We start from the raw sequence: 25,763 nt of genomic DNA, 5'->3' as shown, positions 1-25,763 counted from the left end.
ATTTATCACATATTTACTCATTACTATTAAAAAGGTTTTAAGGTTTGAGTTTATTCAGACAAAGTGTTTTTCAGATGACTAATATCTCTCTTATGTATTATTGTTTGTGTTTATTATTATTGTCATTTATTTACTGGAACATATACCATGCTTCATCTTACCTCATACTATGCTTTTCAACTGTCTCTCTTATCATTGCAGAAGGCCTGCAGAGATATAACTCTTTTTCCAAGACCTGAACTGAACTGTGTGAATGGCGTTGTATTATCTTGAATGTCACATCATAAATGGTTTCTAATTAGGGACCTCCCTGAACACAATAAAGAGAGAGGAAGCACAGGGTGTGTTTTCAGAGCAGTAAGGAGTTGTAACTGAGCGCATCTCTGCTGTCCTCCTCTCAAATAAAACCAAACTAATGCTTGTTGTCTTTCTTCCTTGTGTTGTTTAATGAATGTTTTAGGTATTTGAACCTGACATGTTTCCAACCACTTACCTCTGTGAATCAACATTTTCAACTCTGACTGTAATGAAGAACAAATGCAGAGCTTGTTAACAAGTGGAAGATGATCTTAGAGTTTGTTTGTCATCCATGCCTCCAAGAATAAACTGTGTGGGGAGAGACAGGCTCATCCTTCTCACTAATTGTCAAGAGGTTATTGATGTCATTGATGAATGGCTTGACTGTGTAACAAAGCCTAAAGCAGATATTGATAACTGGGAGTTGGTTCCACAGGAGAGGAGCCTGATAGCTAAAGGATCTGCCTCCCATTCTGGTTTTAGAGACTCTAGGAACCACCAGCAGACCTGCAGTCTGAGAGCGAAGTGCTCTGTTAGGAACATACGGGGTAATCAGAGCTCTGATATATGATGGAGCTTGGTTATTATAGAATCAGCTTCACCTGTTAGAAAATCTAAACTCACCTGAGTTCCCTAATGTGTTTTTTGTCTGCTTTGACTCTAGATTGAGAGAAGTAACTATTTTAATCCACAAAAACGTTTGTTTTATGATATTAGACAAAATTATAGATCCTAAAGGTAGATTCATTATAATAAAAACATCTATTCACAAACAAAAGTTATGTATTGTCAGTTTCTATGGTCCAAATGTTGATGATCCCTCATTCTATTTCAAACTTTTATGCACTTTCAAAGCAATTGGATTGTTCTCCTTTTATTGGGGGTGACCTCAGCTTTGGTCTAATTGAGGAAATAGGTTGATTACAACAGGGACTCAGCTTGGTTGGCTATCAATAAATGTAGTCTAACAATACATGAGTGATTTTGGTCTTTGTGATACATGGCGATCTCTTCATCCTAACAGTAAGGAATATACTTTCTTTTTAAATGTCCATCATTCCTACTCTCGTTAGGACTACTTCTTAATCAAAAACTCGCTGCTGTCTGACATTTCAGATGCTGTAATACATCTTATTGCTGTCAGTGATCATGCTCCAGTTACTTTAACCCTAATAAATAAAAAAGTAACCCCTACAAAACAAAACCTGGAGATTTAATACATCATTGCTTAAGGATAAAGAATTTATCAAATATTTTAAAACAGAGTGGGCTTCATATTTGGAATACAATGATCACCAAGGAACCTCAGCATCTAACCTCTGGGAGGCAGGGAAATCATTGATGAGGTAAAAATAATTCCATTTTAATCTCATAAAAAGAAGATGGAAAACAAAAAGATTCAGGAATTAGAAGAACATTTAAGTTACTAGAAGCCTCCCAGGAAGAGGGTAAGCTGGGTAAATCTGTAGATTAGAATTAAACCAATATATTAAACCAATAGGTAAAGAATGAACCAAGTTGAATAATAGCTTTATTTTGTTGTTTTACAGATTTGACAGTCTGATAAAACCAGTGAATGCAGTTATTTCCTGTTTAACTTTGAAGCAGAGCTGGTGGAAGTATCAGTGCTCCCTCTAGTGGACGGGGTAGTTGTTGCAGACAGTAACTGAGTTGGGACCCTGCACAGACTTTAAGCACCTTCTTTATTTTCCTCCACAGGCTGCAGAGTCTCTTTAGATTAACATGTATTATTCATTCATGTTTCTCCTGATAAAATGTGTAAAATAATGTGCACTAAATGTGAGACCTCCTGCAACTTTACACTTGTTTAGCTCAGATTACTTAAACTCTAACGCTGTGAAGTGACTTAGTGAAAACAAAGACTGGTCATAGAGGGAAAGTGTTTCAGCTGTGTGATCAAACAGCTCAGTCTGTAGAAAGTATTCTGTGTGGTCTGTAGGCTCATTTCTCTGAAGGCTCCTGAAGACTAACAAGCTAACAAGGAAAAGCAACGATAAAAAGCTTGAAACAAGTGTTGACCTGTTGGATGGTCACTACAACATGAAACCAAAGTTAAGCTGAAATGGTTCTGGTAAGTTCTGGTTGCTGATAAATTGTTGGACATGATGGTTTCAAAGTGTAAAGTTCTCAGACAAGCAAATGAAGAACAAAAGCCAACATTTCTTTGATCTCCATTCAGAGTAAAACCATCAGAGACAGGTTTCTCCTGAGACCCTGGTCTAAAGAGCAGCTGCTCCACTGTGAAGGTTCTGATGACAAAGCTATGATTCTGGTGTCCCCTGATGTCAGCTTCAGTTTCTTCATGGATCAGATGGACAGACAGACTGTAGAGACGTGTTCTGGCCTCAGTTACCCAGAAATCCAGCCCTGCTACTAGAGCCTGCTTTGCCCCGCCCTATAAAAGGAAGTGGAAGCCTTTACTTCCTGTTTGACAGTCTGACCTTTGACCTGACCTGGTTTGGATGAAGGAAGCACATGGAGCAACCCTTTGGGTAAGTGCACTTTGAGCTCAAGCGGTGACTTTAAACCTGTAACTGTGTTAATGTGACTGAATGTGGAGTTCAGATGGTGAGAGAAGAGGAGAAGGTTTAGATGTGAGGAGACCTGAAGCTGCTGCTTTGGTTCTCCAGCTTCTGGATCGGCTCAGTCAGACTGGTTCAGAGGTTGGATTCAGATCTCAGTTTGTTGCATTGAAACACTAATAGAGGTCATTCAGATCCAAGGTTCTTCTAGCTCAGCTTTGCTGGTTGGTCTGTTTGCTGAGGAGCTTTCACAACATGTTGGTGCTAGCATGTGGAGTAGAACATGCTAACTCCTTTGACCTGCTTGGAGATGTTTGACTGTGTTCAGAGACTCTGGTTCAGTTGTGATGTTGAGTTTCTGAAGGTTTGTTGAACTTCTTTGAGCAGGTCAGCTGAATTTAGCATGTTGGACTCAGATGTTGATGCTGAGATGTTTTGGAAGTTGTTGCTGAAGCTCAGATCAGATGCTGCTGTTGAACCAATGTGGATGATCTGTTTTAGAGTTTCCATGTAAGAAAATAAGATTTGAATCAAGCTTTGAAAGTATTTTGATTGAGAAGATCCAGAAGCTGAAGAAGTAAAGCAGCAGGTCCTCCTCAGATCCAAAGTTTCTCCTCTTGTTCTCCTGATGTAACTCCACATTCCCAGTCAGGTTGATCCAGTTTCAGGTTTAAAGTTACTGGTGTCCAAGTTGAGCAGCAAGTGAGGAAGCACAAGCAGTGGAGGTGTGTCAGCAATAAAAAGTCAGCTCTGCAAAGAGCATAACCCCCTTCATGAACCTCCTGAGAAGCCGGGGAGGGGACACGGCCCCCTCACCCACTCCCTACACTGAGACATACTTACCTCTCCAGGTCACAGCACAGGCAGGAGTTGAACCCAGGACCTCCACCTCTGGTATCTTCTGGTCACAGACAGTTCCACTGCACCATCAGGTCCACTCCCCTCTCAGTGTTCTTCTCTTGGTGCTTTTAAATTTTTCATTCAGAATCCTGGACTCCTCAAAATACAGACTCTAAGGTTCTTCATAACAATAAGGAGCCTGATAGTAATTTGAACTCAGACCTTCTAGATTACCAGCCTACAGTCTATCACATTGAGCTACTGACTGACACTGGTTTAACTCTTTCCTATCTTGTTCAAATTTCTCTCAAATTGTTCAGTTTTGGATTTATTTAAAACAAGGAGCTTGTCTGTCTTGATCTCATGACCTCCATACTGCTGATATCTGAGCAAACACCCTGAGCTATCCAACCAGACGTCTTTCTGCTGCATCCTAAAGCCTCTCACTCATGATCTCTGATCTATCGGCTCAATCTGATAACTGGAACTGAAATCTGGACGTTTAGCAGCTGATGGGAATTTGCTTTAAACTTTACCAACTAAAGTCAACTTGAATTTTATTAAAGCAACAGAGAAATGTCTAAAGCTGTTAAACTAACTGAACTTAATTTATGCTAAAGACTCATTATGATTAGTCCTTTGGTCAGTTGAGGAACTGAATGAAGACACTAGATGTTCTCAGTCCTTGATTCCATCATCCTGAGCTGTCAGGTCAACTGTCTTTTTTCTGGACTTTTGATTTTCACACTTGGGCTCTTAATGTCTTCTCAGGCTTTAAACCCAAGCTTTATCCAGTTTAATTCAATTAAAACATGTTTATCGTTGTTTTTTGGAATAAATATTCCAATTCTTAATAACAAGAACAGAGATAAAAAGCTAAATTGTTTTTCTTAAACCAATACCAAACCAGTGAATGCAGTTATTTCCTGTTTAACTTTGAAGCAGAGCTGGTGGAAGTATCAGTGCTCCCTCTAGTGGACGGGGTAGTTGTTGCAGACAGTAACTGAGTTGGGACCCTGCATAGACTTTAAGCACCTTCTTTATTTTCCTCCACAGGCTGCAGAGTCTCTTTAGATTAACATGTATTATTCATTCATGTTTCTCCTGATAAATGTGTAAAATAATGTGCACTAAATGTGAGACCTGCAACTTTACACTTGTTTAGCTCAGATGACTTAAACTCTAACGCTGTGAAGTGACTTAGTGAAAACAAAGACTGGTCATAGAGGGAAAGTGTTTCAGCTGTGTGATCAAACAGCTCAGTCTGTAGAAAGTATTCTGTGTGGTCTGTAGGCTCATTTCTCTGAAGGCTCCTGAAGACTAACAAGCTAACAAGGAAAAGCAACGATAAAAAGCTTGAAACAAGTGTTGACCTGTTGGATGGTCACTACAACATGAAACCAAAGTTAAGCTGAAATGGTTCTGGTAAGTTCTGGTTGCTGATAAATTGTTGGACATGATGGTTTCAAAGTGTAAAGTTCTCAGACAAGCAAATGAAGAACAAAAGCCAACATTTCTTGATCTCCATTCAGAGTAAAACCATCAGAGACAGGTTTCTCCTGAGACCCTGGTCTAAAGAGCAGCTGCTCCACTGTGAAGGTTCTGATGACAAAGCTGTGATTCTGGTGTCCCCTGATGTCAGCTTCAGTTTCTTCATGGATCAGATGGACAGACAGACTGTAGAGACGTGTTCTGGCCTCAGTTACCCAGAAATCCAGCCCTGCTACTAGAGCCTGCTTTGCTCCACCCTATAAAAGGAAGTGGAAGCCTTTACTTCCTGTTTGACAGTCTGACCTTTGACCTGACCTGGTCTGGATGGAGGAAGCACATGGACCAACCTTTGATTTGATCCAGTAGTCAGAATTAAAACTTCCTCTTCAGGGCTTTAAGTGGAGCAGCAGGTGAATGTCCAAACACTAAGTCAGCAGGACTAAAACCTGGGGACTCTTTAGTTGCTTCACTGGGAAACGAGGACACCAGCAGAGAATCAGTGAGATGTCTGCATGTTTTGGTGACTGGGACCGAGTAACCACACAGGCTGGGTACAGTGTGAGGGGGGCTTGTTCCTCTCAGGACCCCGAGACTCAGATTGTTTTTACCTTGGGTTGTTTCTGAAGAGCCCTGCAGACGTTCTCCTGTGTTCCTCTTTGTCTGGGTTCCCAAAGCCAGCAGAACAAGCTGTGCAGCGTTCCAGTCCTCGGGTCAGAACCAGCCTCTCCATGGGTTGTTGGTGATAAAGCACAGCGCTGCAGCAGGAGGCAATGGACGATGAGAGCGGCTCTGAGCTGCAGCTCCTTGAGTCGTGTGACGTTCTGTTTGTGTTGCTGCAGCTTTCTGAATGGACCGTGTTTGTTCTGCTTCTTCTTCTTCATGTGTATTTATGGAGCCACGCCTCAGTGAGATATATTTATGTACACTGGAGAAAAATCTAATAAAATAATGGAAAACTAACTGCATGTCTTTTAGTTTCATTATTATTATTATTACAACTACTACTACTATTATTATTATTATTATTATTATTATTATTTTAGCTAGAGATAAACACTTTTAAAAGTTTTCTGGCTTCCAGGACTTTATTTTATATTTGCATTAAGTTGATATAAATATATTAAAAACTGGACCTGTTGTATATTTTAGAGCATCTATCTATCTATCTGTTGTTATCTGAAATGTTTCAGAACCCTTGTTTTAGTGCAATTCAAAGTTTATCTTTTTTAAATGCATAACTATTGTAACTTGATTTAAATTAGACTTTTATTCCTCTTCAACACGTCTGTTTCCTCACCAGGTGAATAGCTCTTCAATGTTTAGCAAATATCCACCTATTTTATCTGTATTTCATGAACTGGACCAGAATCAGAGCTCCAGGCGGTGTTGGACCTTCTCAGGCTTCAAACTCAATGTACTGGATGGAAAGATTTTAAGAGTTAAACTGATCATTTTAAAACATGGATCATTTACAGCATGTGAGGACAGACTGGGAGAAATGATCTCCCAGTCTTTCATGTTCTGAGAAAAAACTGTCTTCTGAAGTGAAGCCAGAGCAGAAGCTGTGGAGCAGAACCCAGCTGCTCAGAGTTCTGGTTGGACCTGCTGGGCTGTTTTCCAGGAGGAGACGAAGGTTTGTGATGTCGACGCCCCTTTTTGGGATGTCGACGCCCCTTTTTGCAGAAACACCCCGAAATTTAAGTCAAATACGAGAAACGTGGATATTTTGTTAGATGAGTGAGTAGCTCAGGGAGTAAGAAGACATGCTGGTTGGCTTACTGTTACCTAAAGGTTGCAGGTTCAACTCCAGAGAGCATCTTGCTGCTTTTTGCTTCCAATAGAGGGAAAATGGAGGTAAAAGTGGTCTAGTCCAGGAGGCGAACCTGCAACCTGTGACTCTGTAGCTCACTTCTTACTCCTCTGAGCCACCGCTCATCACACCAGAAAGGGTTCTCAGGCGCCATTTGTCCCATAAAAATCACAGATTTTGGTAAAAAAAAAAAATCCAGGAACGAGCCAGAAGCTGAAGCTCCAGCTGAGGAAGAGGGCTGATCAGGAGGTGGTTTGTTGGTCTGAAGGCTCTTGGTTCTGCTCCACAGATCATCACCTGCAGAGTCTCCTCACACGGCTCTGCTTCATGAAGCCACTGAAGCTCTTCAAACCACCAGGAGCCCGGTTCTTACAGAAAAAAAGACTATATTTTTCTTCAGTATATTACTTCATGTTTACATAAATAGAAATAGGTTTTCTTTTTGGACTAGTCCAGAACCTCAGAATTAAACATTTAAAGGCCAGCATGGCATGCAGAGTCACATTTCATCATAGAAAATAAAACAGGTAAAAACTGAGTTTTGTTAGTCTTCAGCAGAGTGAAGGAGGTTAGTTGACCCAACTAGAGTAACCTGAACATGATGAGGGAACACAGAGCGTACGGGCAGAACCACCAGCAGCAGGAAGTGGGCTTGGAGCCTTAAAGACGGATGCAGGAACAGCAGCAGAGGGAGACGTCTTCAGCTTTCATCCTGAAAGTTTGAACTCATCTTTATTGTTGTTTTTTTCCTGCATGAAGAAGTATAGAACTTCTGCGGTTGTTTTATGGAAATTCAACCACTCTGCTAACGTCAGAGAGTTTCTACTATGAATAAATCTTGGTGCAATGAACACGTCATGATGAAATTATGATTTTAAGCCCATATAAACGGTGCTTTCAGAATACATTCTTTCCTTTTAATCCGAACACGTTTCAATCCAATCAGGGAAAGTTGGGCATGTAAACAAGCTCCTGTCATTAACCAGCTAACAAACTAAGAGCCGCCTTACGAGCTACCAGACTGATGTTTACGCAGCAGCTGGAAGAATGACTTCAGCCGCTCAGGACTCTGCTCACAGCCCTGAGACAAGCCCTGTCCTCGTTTCCTCACTTTGAAACGGAACAAACTTAAAATATTGTAACGACTTAACCTGCTGTTGAGCTTCCATCGCCCTCATCAATGACTCCATGTTGTTTCAGCTCCTGCATCATCAATGTGGCGTTCCCATGCCATGTCAAATCTTGCATAATACTTTTTTTCTTTGGAACAGCAACATGCTCCCTATCTTTTGAGGACTTAGTCTGAGTCGTGTTCTGTGTCTTCATTTAATAGAATTTACTACAGTAAATCTGTATTTAAAAATACTGCCTCCTCCTTGCTGAGTCATCTGTAAATAAAATGGGTAGCACTGCTGCCTTGCAGCAAGAAGGTCATGGGTTCAAGTCTGACCCTGGAGGGAGTCTGCATGTTCTCCATGTGGGTGCGTGGATTCTCTCCAGGTACTCTGGCTTCCTCCCACAGTCCAAAAACATGACCGTTAGGATAATTGTTCTGTCTACATTGTCCTTAGGTGTAAGTGTGTGCGTAAATGGTTGTTTGTCCTCTGTCACTGTGTTGCCCTGCGATAGACTGGCAACCTGTCCAGGGTGAACCCACCTCTCATCCATTGACAGCTGGAGAAAGGCATGTGTCAGAAAATGGAAAGAAGACATCTATATTCCAGGTAGAAACACCATGATCAGATATCTACTGCCTTTAAAGGTATACTATGCAACCGGGGTTGATTTTCCAGCGAGGCTCTCCCCGGAGGGCGAAAAAAAAGTGCACTGTCGTAAAGATGCTCAGCTGTTCTGGTTTCTCCGTCAAGCCAGGCGCGGTTGTTTTGAGCTTAGCAGACAGGCGAACGCAACGAAAAGTTGAAAAAATGGCAGTACAAACAATGAATAACACAGTGAAAGTATGAACATCAGGGTTTCCCGCAGTGCTATCTTGGCGGCCGCCTCGCCAAACTCACGCTACCGCCTCGCCAACATTAAAAAAATAAAATAAATAAATAATAAAAAAACTCGATATGCTTGCATGTTTATTTGACGTTAACACCCGGTTCTTTGTTGTTGTTGTTGTTTTCGCGCGTGCATATAGTGAATGGCAGGGCAAAAACACATGGAGTTCTCGCCGCAGCCCAATCTGCTCAGATTACAAACCACTTGTCAAGAGACTACCTGCAACAATAAGGGCTGTGAGAAAGTGGTCTTAGGAAACTAATCGAGCCCTACAGGGTTGTTTTAAAAACTACCAATTGGGTTTCTCTTTGCTAGCCACATGAAGAGGACATAAATGCCATAACTGAGTGTGTGACTGACTATATGAACTTCTGTATGGACAGCATCATCCCCACCAGAACAGTGACATGCTTCCCTAATAACAAACCCTGGATCACCAGTGACCTGAAAGAACTGTTGAACAAGAAAAAAAAGAGCCTTTAGGGAGTGAGTCAGGGAGTTATTTAGGAGTATACAGAAGCATGGTGGAGCGAAGCGAAAAACAAACCTTACATTTGAAATTAATTGTAGTCATACACCCGGGAAGAGGAAGTTACCGGAAGCTAATAGCATTATGCTAGCGGACATTCGGCGGCAACTTTAAAAAGCTTTGCCTTTATTTTAGTCATAATGAGTGGACTGGATAACACAAACATCAATATCCCATCAGTGTACAAAACCCTTGTGGAGATGACGTTTGTTAAAACCATAAAAACACACTCAAGTTACATCAGCAATGACATAGTTCAAATAATGCTAACGAGGCTAACGGTGAGAGTGCATTATGTAAACCTTCTAAATAAACCATTTAACTTTCCCTGTTTATTTCTCTGCCAAACCTGTCGGTGCCTCGGTGTGAGTCTGGTTCACTTTGGCCATCCAGGGGAAAGCAGTACTCCAGGAAAACGTTGGTCATTTCAGCAGCATACATGCGGCTCTGAGCTAGCCAAAACGCAGTCTGAGCAGGCCCCGGGTCGTAGTAGAGTCCCCGCCATGTAGCAGGGGATTTAAGTCCAGATTTTGCTCTCAGCTTGGGAACATGTGTGGCAGTACCAGTGTGATCCAAATGGGCAATTTAAATTTAAGACCACTAATTTAATAAATATAAGGTTGCAATAATTCTACATAAAGTTACCATTATGGCACACAGGCCCGCTGCAGATGAGGCTTGAGACAATCTCACCCAATTGTTTATTTTATTTGAGAAAACATACTACTTTAAAACCACTCACATTGAAATAACAGTTTTGCACAACTCAAAGATGGCAGTGCAAATCAGGGTAGTGACCTACAAAAGAAACACAGCAAACAAGAATAAAAGAAAATCGTGCACCAAACCAGAAGGAGTACCACCATCCGGAGAGTCCACCACCAATATGCAGCACCAGCAAACACCAAGGTCTGAACCGGAAGGATAACATCATGTCCGCCAGGTGAGAGAGGGCCTTTATATACAGACAGAGCCACAACCAATCAGATTCAGGCACTTGTGTGGTGGGTTCAGAGCCCACAGGGCATACTGCCACACATAGGTACTCCGCTGACTGCTCCAACTGGAGTCCCGAGGAAGCAAAACAAAGCAGGTTTTGGCATGGACAGGTTCTTTATTCCAGCGTCTGAGGCAGAGTGTAAGACTGCAGACTTAACTCTGATTCGCTCAGTCCTCCAATGCAAGTCAGGTCCTCCGCTCCACAGAGGACAACGAGAATTTCCCCCTCTTGTCACTCCATTGAAGCGACGGCAGATGAGTTTCACAGAAAGCATATTTACTCAGCTTGTAAGGTTCGATCTCCATGTGGCCCGCATGGGGGCTGGTCTCCCCAACCACCCACTCCTCCAGCGTCTCCAGAAAAGTCTGGCTCTATAGCAGGGCATCCTGCTGTGAGAGGCTGTCTCTGCGTGGATGTGTGAAATTCCTTTCAACCCATTTTAAGTTCTCCTCAGGTTACATGTTGTTCCCAATTCAATCTAATTTTCATTTATTTATAGCTCTATACATCTCCAGTAACATAAAATCTGCATTAATCCTAATCAACATCTTCAAACACATGTATATTATTTGTTATTGTCTTCCTTCTTCACCACTAAACTTCTCTGAACTATGAACTTTAACAAAAAGCTGAGCTAAAAAGCAGGGGTCTTTACCACTTACAGATTGGGACTACAATTGCCTCCTTTCACTGCTCTGTTAATAAACCATCTGACCATACTTTATTATACAACCTTAATACCATCTGTTTACTTGATATATTCAGATATTTCAACATTCAATAATGCATTTCATCCCTCCCAGGTGTGGCCATGCCACATTTATTTATAGCTCTATTTATCTCTCTATTTATAGCTCTCCAGTAACCGAAATTCTGCATTAAACATGTCATCATAATCATCAACATCCTTAAACATTGTCATGGTTCATAGTCTCTTGACCCACATGCAGAACACACAGAATAGGCAGGAGGACGGTTAACAAAGTTTATTAAATTAATGAAAAACGATCGCGGGGATTCCTTCGGAGCCGCAGAAAACGTAGGGTCCCTCTAATACGTGACCGGGTTCTTACCACTGAGCGAAGGACGTACCGCCGAGGAGAGTGAGCGGAGGATGCGGAGCTTTGGGGGCGGATGCTGCTGGTGTGAGCAGCGGAGCAGGTGGCTGTTGCTCCTGGGGCTGCTGACAGGTGGAGGGCTGGCTGGGTTCCGGTGATCGGACTGCGGATCAGGGGTGACGGCTGACTGCTGGGCGCCGGTTAAGTGCAGGGGTCGGCGTGATCTTCAGTTTATTGAGATGGCAGGAGAGCGGAGCTGGACAGAGAGAGGTAGAGTACAGTTGTTCCAGCTAAGTGTTATTGACATTCAGCTTTGTGTTGAAAAGTTTAGACCTCAGGGCTGGAAAGCTGACATTTACATTTAAATCCTTTACTTTCTGATATACACATCAGTTTTTTCATTTATCAACACATTATGTGCCTCAAATGTTCTGCTTAATATGATGATTTGTTGCTTTAGCTGTTGGTTTATCAGTTCTGACAGAAACACAAGATAAGTGTACAATAGATACAAATTCTACGACAATAAATAAATTAAAATCAGTCATTGCTTTTGTTTCAACAGAATGATTTTAAAAAAATAAACTCATAAAACAGGCCTGGAATGATGGTACCCTTAATATTTTGTTGCACCTTTTGAAGCAATCACTGCAATCAAATGATTCCTGTAACTGATTAGGCCACAAATTAGCCAAACAAATTAGTCCATGTGTGAATGTACTCAGTATACTGTGTCTGATTTTCTTGTGTGTAAATACTTTGTCCTGTTTTAAGATAAATAACCTAATAATGATTCTTGAATGTGTTAGATTCGTCTTATTAACCACATGGATGACCAACAACTCCTGTAATATGTGAAAGGGTAAATGGTGCTACTTACAACCACACGCTCTGTTCTCTGCGGACATTTTTGTTAATTTCTGTGAGGTGGGCTGTGCTTATAGGTCATGTCATGCAAAGGATTGTGGGATTCCTTATAGCTCCTTAGCGCTGGTAAGGGACATTATGACATCCCTATGCTAAAGGAACTATGACAGAAAGCATATAGGCTCCTTTCCTACTTCCTTCCTTACTGACTGAACTATTCGGACAACATTCCCACTTTGGATAAAGAGTTCTTCTCTAAATTATGTTTTCTAATGGGACGGTCAAAATTAATCAGCCAAGATATCAGGAAGAGAATTATGGACTTGCACAAGTCTGGCTCATCCTTGGGTCCAATTTCTAAATGCCTGAAGGTTCCACATTCATCTGTTCAAACAATTATATTCAAGTATAAACACCATGGGACTGTCCTGCCATCATACTGCTCAGGAAGGAGACGGTTTTGTGTCCCAGACACAAGCGTATATTGGCCTGAAATGTGAACACCAACCAAAGAACAAAAAACCTTGTGAAGATGTGGCTGAAGCTAGTCAGAGTGTCTCATTATCCACAGTAAAACAAGAACTGTACTGACATGGGCTGAAAGGCTACTCTGGCAGGAAGAAACACATAAAAGTCAGATTAAAGTTTGCAATCACACACGGACAAGGGAATTAATCATTGGAGATATGTCCTGTGGTCTAATGACACTAAAATTGAACTGGTTGGCATTAAGGGCCATTATTACATTTGGAGGCAGAAGGGAGAAGCTTTCAAGCCTGAGAACACCATCCCAACTGTGAAATATGGGTTGGTAACATCATGTTGTGGGGTTATTCTGCTGCAGGAGGCACTGGGGCATTTAACAAAATAGATGGCATCATGATAATGAACATTATGTAGAAATTCCGAAGCAACATCTTAAGACAGCAGCAACAAAGTTGACGCTTGGGCACAAATGGGTCTTTCAAATGGACAATGATGCATACAGCCAAACTGCTGAAAAAGTACCTTATGGAGAACAAGGTCAGTGTTTTGGAGTGTCCATCACAATGCCCTGATCTCAAGCCTATTGAAAATGTATTGGCAGCTTAAAAAGAGTGTCTGAGCGTCTCTGAAAGCATCATTTCCACTGACTAAGTCAGCCAAAGGGACTTCACAAGCAACCGCATCTTTAAAGGGATCCATGATTAGTTGAACATGTTGGCCTAAATGTGTTCCGAAATGTGTTTCCGATTAACTTAAAAATTGCTGCTTGTGATATGTAAAATCTTATTTTTCATCCATGGAGGTTGCCGTTTTTCACCTGCATGTTGTGCTTTTACACACCGTTTTAGGTTAATTTAAATGTTTTTAAAAATAACTCTTTCTTAGGTATTGTTCGGTGAATATCAGCCCAAACAGCTGATATCAGGACAGTAGTTGAAAGGAATGATTCGAGCACTAGCGTTCATTCAACAGCAAGCTCTGCACACATATAGAATGAATGAGTGACATCTTCTTTTCAAGTTCAAGAATTTATTAACAGGAATAAAATTAACATCCAGAGAACATCACTATATAATGCTGTTTATCTGAATTAACACTATTTCAATCAACAAATCCTCTCTACTAGGCTAGTGAAACTTAACTAAAACTACTAAGCAAAATGAAATTAAAAAAGAAGCTAAGGATTGATGTACAATAAAAAGACACAAAAACACATTAAATGGTTGATCCTCATCATCATAATTCAGTGAATATGTTTTGACTCATCTACACTGCATATCCAGAGTTAAACATTATTTCATAAAATCACATTTTAAAGAATTATTTTCTCAGAGAAATCATTAACTATGTAATGCTTGATTTTAGTAATGCCATTATTCCTCTGGGAAGCTAGGGGTCGCTGTAGCGATCGGAAGCTAAATGGGTTAATCCTAAAGTTACACAAAAACACCATTGACAATAATCTTCCATATTAATGCGGTAATAATGCTCACTGCACTATCGAACGATGGTGGAGCGAAAACAAACAAAACGTATGTTTGAAACAAACCATATTTGCATTTTCGGGAAGAACGAATGTTATCTGGAAGCTAATACGATTAGGGTAGCTGACTTTTGGAGCCAATTTTAAAAGGCTTCAAGTCGTATGTTGGTTATAAGAAGTGGAGTGGAAAACAAACATCAATATCCCATCAATGTATTAAACCCTTGTGTAAATAACACTCGTTATAACCATAAAAACAAACTCAAATTAGTTGGAAATTGTGGAAGCAGGGAGAATGAAGGCTGATCATATGGTGAAATCAATGCATGGATGTGCCAGAATATCCTTCAGTTGAATAAAAACAAAACAGAAGTAAAAAGTTTTTGCACACAGCTTGTTGCTTCCAGATTTTGGACAAGGCCCAAAATCTGGGTGCACTAATGCACGGGTTCTCAAAGTTTTCGTGGCCAGGTACTTTTTAGCAACGGGAAAATTCCTCAGGCTGATACTATTTTTAAACAGCCTTTTTTATAGTTAAACACATCAGAAATTATGCATGTTGTTAAAAATAAACATAAATACATCTAAAATTAGAACTTCGCTGCTCCCTCCATTTAATATCCATTGTTAATGTTTTGTTTGATTAATTTTAGTTGTGCAATATTTGATAAAACTAACATTTCTCATCAATCATGTAAATCATGTAAAGAAATAAAAATAGGTATTGTTTTCAAGAATAGGCCCCAAAAACGGCAGCACATTTTGGTCTCCCATCCCTATTGTCCATAAAGCCAAACTCGATGTAATTGTTGTCATACTTTCTAATTTTAGCTGATTTGGCTTTAACCTTACTTAATGAGGTGGACGTTAAATATGTGTCCATTGTGATACTTAGTTCAGGGTCTGGGGACCCCAGTTTGAGCGCCGTTGCACTAGAACCTCCAGAGCCATCTAAACACAATTACAAAGTCTACCTTCTATCACCTATAGAACATTTCCAGGATCAAGAATGGATGTCTCAACAGGTTATGAAAAAAATAATCCATGCATTTAATTTTAGTCAAATCAATAACTGAAACGGTGTTTTCACAGGTCCACCAACAAAGTCAATCAGTTAACTGCAGTTGATCCAGAACGCTGCTACCTGCATCCTCGCTAAGACTAAGAAAGTAGGGAACATCAACCTGGTCGTAAAGTCCTTAAACTGCCTCCCTGTAGCTCGAAAAATAGGCTTTAAAATAAATGTGTTTATCTATAAAATCCCTGAAAGGTTTAGCATCTAAATACATCGCAGACTTGCTATCAGCGTATAAACCCTCCAGACCACTAAGGTCTTCTGATTCAAACCTAATCCGGTAATTGGCTTGTACTTGTACAGCACTTTAACTAGTACGACGACCCCAAAGGACTTTACAACTTGTTGTAACAAGCTAACTTCCTATATTCTACCCATCGGGAACAAACTTCCAGAAGACTGTAAAAAGTACTTAAAAGCCTGAGTTCTTTTAAATCAAGATTATAAACCAAGTCGCTTAGGATTGATTTTGATTGTTCTGGTTAAACTTTTAACTGAAACATCATTAATTTAAATTTGTTTACATTTTTATTTACCTTCGTTTTAATCATGTAACTCATTTGAATTGTCCTTGTACGGAAATGTGCTATACAAATGAAATTGCCTTGTCTTATTGCATGGATTTACATGTGTCTGTGTAAATTAGATTTGCTGCAAATTTTTTGTTCACATAGATCACAACAGAAAGGCTTCTGTCCTATATGGATTCTCATGTGTGTGTTTAAAAGAGTCCGGTCCACAAGGAAAAATCAGCGGATCATTAGCTTTACCTAAAACTAATACGTCCATGGCGATTTAATGAATTTAGCGTTCATAAGAAAATAAAAGCATAAATTGCTTTCTCAATCACTGTGTGTAGAGGCGGCCATTATTGCCCATATTTGGGCACAATAATGTCCGCCCGACACTACATCCTGTGACATCTCTGTACAGCAAGGCAATGCACTCTACAAGCTAATTCAATAGGAACTGTTGTACACTGCTGCAATCAACAACAATTATTCCGGATTTTGAGAGGACTTCTCGAAATCTTCTCGTGAGGGCTTGGGTCCTGTATGGATTCTCATGTGTGTGTTTAAAATTCCTTTTAGACTAAATCTTTGTCCACATAGGTCACAAGAGAAAGGCTTCGGTCCTGTGTGGATTTTCATATGCATTTTTAAATGTGTTTTTTGGCTAAATGTTTCCTCACATAAATCACAACAGAAAAGCTTCTGTCCTGTATGGATTCTCATGTGTCTGTTTAAATGATGTTTGCGGCTAAAGGTTTGTCCACATAGATCGCAACAAAAAGGCTTCTGTCCTGTATGGATTCTCATGTGTTCGTTTAAGTGATGTTTGAGGCTAAAGCTTTGTCCACATAGATCACAACAGAAAGGCTTCTGTCCTGTATGGATTCTCTTGTGTGTCTCTAAGTTTTGTTTGAGGCTAAAGCTTTGTCCACATAGATCACAACAGAAAGGCTTCTGTCCTGTGTGGATTATCATGTGACATTTTAAATGTCCCTTTCGACTAAATCTTTGTCCACATAGATCACAACAAAAAGACTTCTGTCCTGTATGGATTCTCATGTGTGTGTAAAAATTTCCTTTTTGACTAAATCTTTGTCCACATAGATCACAACAAAAAGGCTTCTGTCCTGTATGGATTCTCATGTGTTCGTTTAAGTGATGTTTGAGGCTAAAGCTTTGTCCACATAGATCACAACAGAAAGGCTTCTTTCCTGTATGAATTCTCATGTGTGTGTTTAAATTTCCTTTTCGACTAAATCTTTGTCCACATAGATCACAACAGAAAGGCTTCTGTCCTGTATGGATTCTCATGTGTGTGTTTAAAGTTCCTTTCTCGCTAAATATTTGCCCACATAGATCACAACAGAAAGGCTTCTGTCCTGTATGGATTCTCGTGTGTTTCTTTAAGTCAGATTTTCTGCTAAATCTTTTTCCACATAGATCGCAACAGAAAGGCTTCTGTCCTGTATGGATTCTCATGTGTGTCCTTAAGCAAGATTTTCTGCTAAATCTTTTTCCACATAGATCACAACAGAAAGGCTTCTGTCCTGTATGGATTCTCATGTGTGTGTATAAATTTCCTTTTTGACTAAATCTTTGTCCACATAGATCACAACAGAAAGGCTTCTGTCCTGTATGGATTCTCATGTGTGTGTATAAATTTCCTTTTTGACTAAAGCTTTGTCCACATAGATCACAACAGAAAGACTTCTGTCCTGTATGGTTTCTGATGTGTCTGTTTAAATTTCCTTTCTCGCTAAATCTTTGCCCACATAGATCACAACAAAAAGGCTTCTGTCCTGTATGGATTCTCATGTGTGTGTATAAATGTCCCTTTTGACTAAATCTTTGTCCACATAGATCACAACAGAAAGGCTTATGCCCTGCGTGGATTCTCGTGTGTCTGTTTAAATGTGATTTCTGGCTAAAGCTTTTTCCACATAGATCACAACAGAAAGGCTTCTCTCCTGTATGGATTCTCATATGTCTGTTTAAAGCTGTTTTTCCCATAAATGCTTTGCCACAGTCTTTGCAGCTAAGCTTCACTCCTGTGTGGCCTTTCCTACGTGACTCCACATTTTTCTTCTCTATAGAACATTTCTTATATCTAGAGTCTGACAATTTTTTTAGCTCAGAAAGAGAGTGTTCTACATCACTGTCCTCTTCATCCTCCTCCTCAGTGTCGTCAGCCTCTGTAGAAATGTAAGCATCTCCATGATCTTGTATCCTGATGGACTCTTTCTCATCATTCTCTTCTGGAAGCTCTTTGCCTTTAATTTGGTCTGGATAAAGCTGTGAGAGCAGCAGAGACTGTTCATCATCCAGACTCTTTATGGGAGGAACATCGACTGGAAACCTGATGGCATTAATCCCCTCCTTCCCATTGAGCTGCTCTCCTGGCAGACTGATGTAGACTCCCTTCTGTTCCGTCCCTGATGTGGGGGGGCTTTGGGTCATGCAGGTCGTCACAAGGTCTGTGGTCTAAAGAAGCTTCTTCTTTAACAATCAGCTTCTGCTTAACATCTGCAGGAAACATTGAATCACATTATGCAGATTAGAAAATATTTTGATCCAAGTCTAAACTGAGGCACATTGTAATAAATATATATATAGGAAATTTTGTTGGATTAAATTCTTTGAAAGAACATGCAGAACAGTAAAGCACAGAATAAAATGGCATGACTGTTATAAACCCTACAAGAATTAATTTCTTTGTAGAGCTACCTTTTTTACCTTAAAGTGCTGATGACACAATATTGACCTTTTCAGCCATGCTTTTAAAACAAAATTTTAGGCTTTGTCCAATGTGCCTCATGTGTCCATGTCCAGACATACAGCGCAACGGATTATAAAGTGCACCATCAATTTCTCAGAAAACTTAAGGGCTTTAATTTTTCAATTCAATTCTATTTTATTTATATAGCACCAATTCATGAAACATGTCATCTCAAGGCACTTTACAAAGTCAAATTCAATCATATCATACAGATTGGGTCAGATTATACAGATTGATCAAAAATTTCCCATATAAGGGAACCAGTCCCAACAAGCAGCATTCACTCCTGGAGAAGCGTAGTGCCACAGGGAGAGTCGTCTGCATTGTCCGTGGCTTTGCAGCAATCCCTCGTGTGTCCATGTCCAGACATACAGCGCAACGGATTATAAGGTACACCATCAATTTCTGAGAAAACTTAAGGGCTTTAAGTGTCCTTTATAGTCCAAAAAATACAGTAATAAAATGAGCGCAAGGTGATGTCATTTTATTTAAATGTAGAAGTTTTGACTATTATGCCACAACATGACGACTACAGTATTTTTATATAATTTTCTGATTAATGCCTTCTAAAAACTCACCAAATGATGTGAAAATGTTAGGCCATTTAAAGCTACTTTTCCAGCCCAAAACCTTCAAAACAAGCCAGGTTAGCAACACAAGTATCACATTTATAACCAAGCATAACTTCCTGAATGTTACAAGCGCTGCCACTTTGATTTGCTTGAGTCCCTCCTTCAATCCTAGAGAGCAGTAGTACCGTAGATTGTCACTAGGAGGCGAGGAACCATGCTAGGGTGATGTGTAAGTGGTCGTCAGAACCAAGCTTGGCACGGTTAACTGATCCAAGCTGGATCGGTTTAACGAGGGTAGTGTAAATGGGGCTTTCATCCCACCCACTGCAAACAACGAGGCACATAAGCAGCGCTGTGAGTAGAATACAGATGAAGCATGCTAACTGTATGCTAACTGCAAAGAGGCATACAGCTCCTCTCCCTCCCTCCCCTGGGTTCTTCTGATCACAATCTAATGCATCTCCAACCTGTTTACAAGCCGCTGGTGATCAGGGAGCCAGAGGTAACACGCAGAGTGAGGAGATGGTCAGAGGAGGCAGAAGAAGCCCTCAGAGACTGCTTCAGCTCCACTATGTGGGATGAACTGTGTGATCCTCATGGGCAGGACTTGGATCAAATAGAGAAAAGTACCACAGCTGTGGAAAACCACCTGTGTGGTGCCGGTACCAGAGACAACACACACCAATGACCCGAGCAGCTACAGGCCAGTAGCACTAACATCACACCTGATAAAGACCCTCCAGAGGCTGATCCTCAACCATCTTCACCCCCTGGTGAAGTCTTCACTGGATCCCCTGCAGTTTGCCTACTAGCCTGGCATCAGGGTGGATGATGCCATCATCTACATGCTGCACTGAGTTCAGATCCATCTGGAGAATCCTGGAAGCACGTTGAGGATCATGTTCTTTGGTTTCTCCAGAGTGTTCAACACCATCCAACCAGGACTCCTGAAGGACCAGCTGGAGCGGCCAGGAGTGGACCACCACCTGTCCCAGTGGAGACTGGTTACAGCACTGGTCTACAGCAGTATGTGAGGACACGGAGCTGTGTCTCTGACAAGCTGACCTGCAGCACGGGAACACCTCAGGGAACTGTGCTGGCACCATTTTTGTTCACCTTCTACACTGCAGACTTCTCCATCAACTCACCAGGCTGCCACCTGCTGAGGTTCTCTGATGACTCTGCAATAGTCGTCTCATCACATGTGAGGATGAGTCAGAGTACAGACAGGGGATCCAGAGCTTTGTAGACTGGTACCAGCAGAACCACCTCGTGGTTCTCCCTTAATACAAGGAAAACGAAGGACCTGGTGAAGACCTTCTTTAACTCTGTGGTGGCATCAGCCATCTTCTATGGTTTGTTGGAGCATCAGCTTAACTGCAGCTGAGAGGAAACAGGCTGCTGCATCTTAGATGCTCTAAGGAGAGTTTCTGCAGATCGTTCCTCCCAGCTGCAGTCAGACTTTATAATCTTAGCTGCTCCCAACAGACACAATATCTGTTTACATCATACAAATAGTTTCACAGGTCATGATCCAACCATTATTGTTCTTACTGTTCCCAGATGTGAAGATAACTGTTTAATAGGGCTGCAACAACGAATTCACAGAAGTCGACAATTAAAAGCGTTGGCAACGAATTCCGTTATCGATTCGTGTCACACAATTAATGCATCACACGGCATATCATGGAGCTGTGTACCTCATGCAGCGAGGTCGTCAATGCTAGCTGACACACACTACTCGGTGGGGGTACGTACACTGAAAAGATGTTTGCTGACCGGCAACAAACTCAAGAAGAAGAAGAAGAATCCTAGCTGACTGCAGAGCGATGTAAACGCAGCGAGGCGGAGTAAAGGCGGCATTTTCTTTTCTTGTAGTAAGTTCTACAAATGACAAGAGCACCACAGTGACACAGGACCTAAAATAACAGTCTTTTATGAGGGTGAAGAGAGCTAAACAGCAGGGTAAGACATTACTATCTCTAACGTTTGTTCATTTTCAAACGAACAACGCTTGGCTCGGGGCTGTGAGCGGAGTCCTGCACGGCCAAAGTCTTGTTTCAGGGTGCCGCCTGAACGACAAACTGCCTGGTAGCTCGTCTAATGGTCAGCACAAAACCCCCCAAGAGCATCGCAAGCAGCCGCCAGAGGCCGACCTGAGGTACCCGAGCTCCGCCCAGGGTTGAGCAACAGACTCACCAGACAGCCCCCTCCGAGCACCCCCCAGAGCCCCAATACTCAGGCACCCCCCTGAATCAGCCCCTTTGCCCCACAGGACGCATCCCACAGTCCCCCACCCCCACTAAGTGATGGAGCCGATCAAAGGAGATCTGATGTGGATGCAGATGCTGTCTGAAGACTACTATGACCCAAAAAAAGATCTCTGTACTGATTGATACTGAGATTTTTTTTTGCTTTTCCAATTCATGATAGTTTTCTTTATGATACACAAGGCAGTGAAAACCATGCAAATTGATTTTTTCCTCCAAAGTGCTTTTATCAAAGTTACCCAGCAAGGAAACAGAAGAGGAAGGTGAAATTTTACAACTAAGGGGGGGAATTTATATTTCCAAAGAAATTTCAAAAATTTCTTCAAAATTTCTAATATTTTTTTTAATTGAAGCAATTGTACCCATAAGTGAGATTGGAAGCGATTTCCATCTTTCAAGATCCGATGTGGTTACGTTTTTGTAAATCCGCCAATTTAGACAACTAAGTAATACCCAAATATTTAATACATCCTGATTGCAGTTGGAAATCTAGGGGGATTTGTAAAGAGCAGTTAATTGGCAGTACTGTAGATTTAGACCAATTTATAGAGTAATCTGAAACCTTTGGAGAAAGATTCTAGTAATCATAATCCAATAACTTGGATCGTAAGTACTTTTCCTTAAAATGTTTGTAAGACTATACTGCTCTTTTTCTTTTTCAAGACTCCTTATCAATTGTATTCTTTGTCTTTGATATTTCTTACAAGTATACATTATATATTATATTGTTTCAGTTTCTCCACAGACGTCACATCTTCCTGTTTCATGTTTTCCCATTAACTGTAATGTTGAATTATGTCCCAACTGTAGTCTAGTTATTATGCTTTCCTGTTTTCTGCTCCTTCCAACTCCAACCTTCCTTTGTATTCTGTAAAGCCATCTTTCTTTTATTTATTTATTTCTTCTTCCCACTGTTTTTGCCATTTTTCTTGGATCTTTCTTATAATAACACTTTTAACCTCTGACTTACTCATGTTAGTTCTTATATCACTCTTACATCGGTTTATCGACTCTTTAGCTTTCTTATCAGCCATTTCATCACCTTTCACTCCTATATGTGCATGAACCCAAAGAAACACTACTGTTAACCCCATCATCTGAATATTACATAATATTTGTTGAAAAACTTGCATGCAGTCAGAGCAAAGAGAGCAGAGAGGAGACCTGCTCTGTTTTCACACTGCAGATGCATAACATGTGTAAAACTGCTGGTGATTCCTCCCTGGATTACAAATGGGATATAGATATATTTATAAATATTGGTTTTAACATTCTCATATTTTTCTGACAATGTTGCACTAAAATAATTACCTGATTACCAATCAATTTAAATCACTTATTCACCTCTTCAATGTGTGTGTCTCTAATTACTATCTTTCTGGTAGGACTAGATCTATGCAGTGTGGATTCGGGCAATGTATAAAATTTCCTACATTATAACATAAATTAATCTTATTGTGTTTTGCATTTCAATAACATTTTAATGACAGCGACACACATTAATCTTTATAGTTTTGTCTGATTGGATGCTAATGAATCCAGAGAGTTTTGGCCTTTAGCTACAACACAGGACACAGAAACAAAGTAAACCAATCCTTACTGTTGATAGGAGCAGAAGTTAATGGAAACCTGCTATCAGTCTCCTCCTTCACAAGGAGCTGCTCTCCTTCCTGACGGGCCCCGGGTTCCTCCTGTTCCTCCTTTATGTGGAGGGGCTCTGACTCCTGCTGCTCCCCCTCAGGACTCTGTTCTTCAGGAGCCTCTTCTTTAACATCTGCAGCCAACATTGAAACACATTACATGCTTTATCAACAACTAGATCTTTACAATGTTACAACGATGGGAAAGATTCTGTTTAGAGAAAAAGATTTGATCAGCAGTGTAGAGAAAACTGAACCTCAGGAACTGACAGTTTCACCCTAGAAATGATCACCGGTAACTTTGGTGTGATTCTGTTGTGGGAATTTAATTTATTTATTCCTTTTAAAACATTTAATAACGGCTAAGTTGGATAGTTAAATAAACACAAGAGATAAAATATGACAGTTAAACAGACCTCTCAACTTTTATCAAAAGTTAGGAGTGAGATTATGCTAATTTGGGGGCGGGGCTTGTTTGGGGGCGGGGCTAACCGGACCCTGGAAGAGCCGGTGGAGTCGACTCCATCTCATTTTTATCTCACCAGACAATGAAGTAGACATGTATTACTTGTGTTAAAAAGAGAAAGAGACATATTAATACTTTATTGTTCAGTTAATGGATTAAAACATAAATAATACACAATTGTTCAAATAATACTGAATAAAATTAAGTAGATTTTAATTATTGCCCGAGTTATACTGTTACACATTCATCTATGGGTTGTTTATCATTGTAAATCTATAACCTGATTGGTGAATCAGGCTGAGTTTCATCAAGCCTTTATGATCCCCTCAGCAGCAACACTGAAGCACACAGAGGTTCCCGCTGCGTCTTTACGCACGATCCAGCTGCTGATGTATCCCTCTTTTCAGCTCAGTGGACTTCTAGACTGTTACAGTTTATAACATTCTCATCACCTTTCACAGCGACAGGTTTCTCAGTCAGTCGCCGCGCTGACCAGACAAATGTCTATTGCTCTCGTCAGTGCGCTCTGGGCGCCCAGAAAGCACCTGCTCCGAGGGAAAGGAGGGGAGGGAGAGGAGCAAGCGCAGAGGCACAGAAATACGGTGCATGTAGTTAAAAAATGCAGAATTAATAAAAACGAAACTTATAAACTGACCAAGTGGCGTTTTAAACTGCATCTGGTTAGCAGAACTGTTTTATGATCCAGCATGCAGCCATGACTGGTTCTGAATGAACCGGTCATCTTGCAGCAGCTCCACCCCCGCCTCCTCCCCTCCTGCATACGTAGTACAGGACCTTACCGGCTCACTTTTACCACTGTTAAGACTAAAATTATTCATAACTCTGATCACTCTTCCTGCTGCTCTGTCAACACGAACTGCAGCAGGAATTACTGATGGCCACAAGCTGTGAAAGAAGCCGAAACAGCTCAGCAGAAGGCGGAGTTTTTATCGTCCGCTGCCCAGATGGGCTTTGTGATTTTTATGCGTGAGAAATTCCATGTTTGCGTGTGAGCGTGTGAAGTTAGTGAAATGCGTGTGTCACACGGTCAATGCGTGAGAGTTGAGAGCTATGCAGTTAAACATTGATTTATAAGTATATTTGTTACATGAATATATATTTGTAGCTGATTAATTAAACAGTCGTTGAGTAAATGTCTTGTTATTGTTCTGTTGCATTTAATGAGTTTTAGTTTTATAATATTAGCTACGTTGTGGCCTGTTATTTATTGAAGCGAGTCACAATATTTAGGGTGTATTATAAATGTTGGCAGTATTGGTCCTCCATACAGCAAGAAGAAAACATGCGACCCTCTTTCTAAACAAGATAAACCAAAAAGCGTTTTTCGGAGGAATGTTTCCAAGCAAGCAGACAAGAAAAACTTAATGCTGATGTTGCTACATGCTAAGCTAGCATTAGCTTTACTAAGCTACATGCTTAGCTAGCATTAACACCTCCTATGCTACATGCTAAGCTATCATTAGCGCCTCCTGTGCAGAGCTGCAGGTTTAGCCAGTTTTCTGGTGGAAACCCTGCAACGAGTTCTGATGAAGAGGAGGAATCCATCAGCTGCTGAAAACGGCTCCTAAACTTTAGCTCCATCCACACAGTTAGCATGAAGAAGGAAATCTCCAAACCTGATGGGTGCAGCAGAACTCTGGGCTGGAAAACATCCCCCATCATTGGTGTCTCCTCTGCTGCGTCCTGCCGCTCTTTGAGCTCCTGCTTCCCTCCAGTTTCTCCGCTGTGCCTCCAGCTGCTGGACTTCTTTCCAGACTTCATCACCTGCAGCAGCTGCTGCTCTCTTTCAGATTCACCAACACTCACGCTTCTGGCCTCACAGCAAAACAAGAACAAAGAACCCGGAAGTGATCAGCGTGGCTGCGCGTTGGGAAAGAGGCGCATAAAACACGGCCGCCATCTTGGTGCGGTCATCCTGCAAACAGTACCAGGATGCCAGAGGCATATTCTCAGGATTTCTCATCAACTTGTTTGTAAAACGAAAGATAATTATGTCAAGATTGCCTCTTTGCTTTAATTTAAT

The 25,763-nt window shown here is 40.9% G+C and overlaps 1 protein-coding gene and 1 long non-coding RNA gene across 4 annotated transcripts in view; both read left to right on the top strand.

The window, feature by feature from the left end:
* LOC118562406 (NACHT, LRR and PYD domains-containing protein 12-like) overlaps positions 1–25,763 on the top strand; it is a 629,435-nt gene that overhangs the window by 528,510 nt on the left and 75,162 nt on the right. The gene's annotated exons all lie outside the window — the stretch shown is intronic.
* LOC118562415 lies at positions 2,155–6,127 on the top strand. Its single transcript, XR_004930603.1, has 4 exons — positions 2,155–2,389; positions 2,498–2,810; positions 5,562–5,722; positions 5,846–6,127. It is a non-coding gene; the product is annotated as an uncharacterized LOC118562415 (long non-coding RNA).

The sequence above is a fragment of the Fundulus heteroclitus genome, unplaced genomic scaffold, assembly GCF_011125445.2.
Source record: "Fundulus heteroclitus isolate FHET01 unplaced genomic scaffold, MU-UCD_Fhet_4.1 scaffold_91, whole genome shotgun sequence".
In the NCBI taxonomy this organism is placed as follows: domain Eukaryota; kingdom Metazoa; phylum Chordata; class Actinopteri; order Cyprinodontiformes; family Fundulidae; genus Fundulus; species Fundulus heteroclitus.
This window is presented reverse-complemented; position numbering and strand designations above follow the sequence as displayed.